The sequence below is a fragment of the Oreochromis aureus genome, linkage group 5 (assembly GCF_013358895.1).
Source record: "Oreochromis aureus strain Israel breed Guangdong linkage group 5, ZZ_aureus, whole genome shotgun sequence".
NCBI classification, from domain to species: domain Eukaryota; kingdom Metazoa; phylum Chordata; class Actinopteri; order Cichliformes; family Cichlidae; genus Oreochromis; species Oreochromis aureus.
In genome coordinates, this window is record NC_052946.1 from 14,048,441 (window position 1) to 14,051,272 (window position 2,832).

The 2,832-nt window shown below is 34.0% G+C and overlaps 1 long non-coding RNA gene across 1 annotated transcript; it reads left to right on the top strand.

Annotated features, from left to right (window-relative positions):
* Window positions 1-751: 751 nt before the first annotated feature.
* LOC120440383 lies at window positions 752-1,798 on the top strand. Its single transcript, XR_005613224.1, has 3 exons — window positions 752-810; window positions 928-1,014; window positions 1,134-1,798. It is a non-coding gene; the product is annotated as an uncharacterized LOC120440383 (long non-coding RNA).
* Window positions 1,799-2,832: the final 1,034 nt, after the last annotated feature.

Here is a 2,832-nt window from a genome sequence, read left to right on the forward strand (position 1 = left end):
GTCCAGAAGGAGAAGCTGACCAAATGACTGAACAGCAAAAGTCTCTGCAAACAGAACAGTGAGAGATCATAACAGCACATGTATGTGTAAGTGATATTACCTGCATATCAAAATTCTTGCAATAAACATTTTTACCTTTGTCCTTTACAAAATCATAACTGTAGACTGAAATTTGTTGGCAACATTGATTGAAGCCCCAGATGAAATGAACTGCTCGCTGTTGCAGATCAATTTATAGCAAATTTGACCAGCCTGGTTCAAGACCTTAACAAATTGGTTCTCTGTTGAGTTTGTGACCATTTTAAACTGCATAAAGAATGAAGTCTTTAAAAGGTGGGTGGGTATTTATGCAAATGGATTATAAATTAAGTAAAAAGATAAATGTGATTAATCAACTATGTACAGAAACATATTTCGAAACTAAAATTACATCTAAATTTAATGTTTCTGGAGGCTGACCCATCAACATAAAACCACACTGAAAACACTTCCTCAAATCAAGAGCAGCTTTTTCTTTAGAAAATAACGTGAAAGCAACTCATCACATTTGAGAAACAACAGATCCCACAGGACAGACACTGAGGCACGAATAATACAAACAGTTGTGGAAAATGCACTAACCTTACAGAGATAAGCTCATGAAGATTAATGAACAGATAATGATTTAAAACCTGGCTAAGAACACAAACCTCTTCACTGTAAGTTAACCCCATGGCAGAAGAATTAGAGCTTTCTGAGTATTCCACCATACATGGCCTTGAGGAAAAAAGGTCAAAACTGAAACAAGCAGCATCAACTCTGCTCAATCAGGTAAGAGTATGAGAGAAATGCAAACTTAAAAAAGAAACAGTCACTATTTTAAAGTAATCAGAAAGCTGTCGCACTATTGTGAATGTACTATGTATTTATTTGTTTTTGTGTTTACAGAAAGAAGACTCCTGAGAATGGGGATTGTAACTTTAGGAGTATTGTGTATCTTACAAGCCATCCTCAATATCTCCCTGCACCTTGCCGGTAAGTTGTGAACACAAATATATATTTATAATGGAAAATAAATGTATCATAAGTACTGTAGCATGTTTTCTGATGGAAATTTAAAACAAATATGACCCACAAATTATGTTTATTTCCAGTTTATTCAAAAGAGGACATCAATCAGTTTCCCTGCAACACCTCTGTGATAGAAGACATGTGCCAGACTGAGCAATTTCAGTCGAATTCAACCCACTTATGTTCCTGCTGCAACCTGCTGCAAAGGCTACTGAGAGAAAGAGACCTCTTGCAAGACAAAATCAATCGGTTTAGCAGAGGTTTTGAAGATATGGAGATATCTGGATCTGGTTCCTTTTTCTAGGAGGAAAATACATGAAAGTTTTGCTAATTTTGACATGCTACCTGACATGATAAAATGTATTGAATGACTGTGTATGTGAAAGATGACACTTTTAGTGACAACAGGTGCTATCTATCTATCTATATACAAATAAATATGCTTTATATACATACAATAAATATATCTATTTATTTATACTATGTATTTAAAGCAATTCATAAAAAGTCATACAAAAATTTGTTTTTGTTTCATTTATGTGAAATATTGGGCCATGTCTTTGCCACAACCCGAAGTGACAGAAAAAAGCTAGCTAAGATACTTCCTGGTGTTTTCGGTTGACTCACATCCTCTTATTTCAGTGGCTTTAATGCAACATGTTGTATGTGTAGGTTTTAGAAATGTTCTACTGTCAATGGTACAATGTACATTAAAAAAAAAACATTTGAGATGTTTTAAAATATCGTATTAATATCTGCATGGGCTTCCTATAATTCCTTTCATTGCATGTGAGAGTCTAATCCATATAGTTTCTAAGTTTCTATAAGCCATACACTTCCTGCTAGCTCCTTCTTAAACAATTGAAAGAGAATTTGTTACTGAGCTAACTGTAACTGCTTGATTTGAATTATAAAATGAGGGTTTGTGCTTCTGTTCATATAAAGTAAAGGCAACCTGCACACTTGGGAAATAGCCTGAGTGGAGTGGAGAGAAAGTTTAATTTTAAAAAAGCATGTCCTTTGTTGTTGTCCAAGCCCAATACATGCATATAAATAAGGAGGGAAATAAAAATCACAACTTTTTAAAGTAATTTTTTTATTTTTAGGTAAACTGGCCACTCTGTAGACAATAGTCTGAATAAGAATGAGAATACTTTCTTTTGATGATACAATTTTTAACCCAATTTGCAAAAATATATAACTAAACAAATTACATTTACAGTTTCTCAATTTAAACATCTGAATATATTTTACCGTTTTGTTATGAATAACAAATGAGATTATGCAAATGATTACATTCTGTTTTTGTTTACATTTTACTGAGCTTTCCAAATTCTTCACAATCGGGTTGGCAAGCCTCTTTTGTCAACAAACTTTCTCGAGATCATCAAGTCTTTCTTTGATGATAACTTTGTCAAAGTTAAACTGACAGGAATGAGAGCTGCCGAGCATTCACCAATCATTTCTCATTAACACTGCTGGCTTTGTTTTAATTAGCTGTTCTGAATGACACCAGTCTTCCTGTGACACTGTATTCCAGGCTTACATTATCCTCCCTTCCAGCTGCTACTTGTCAGTCATCCCAAAGTTGTCTCTTGTCTCTGTCTCAAAATAGAACCACATGTATAAAGCGTTGCATGTGGTAGCAAGCGACACATGTATTATTTTCTTTTTTTTTCCCAGCATTTTTTTTGCACCTTTGAATGAACTTCATTGACAACAAACACTGAAAATTATTACTTAAGGAAGCAATACTTTGTCCCTGTGTTATTTAAATGATGA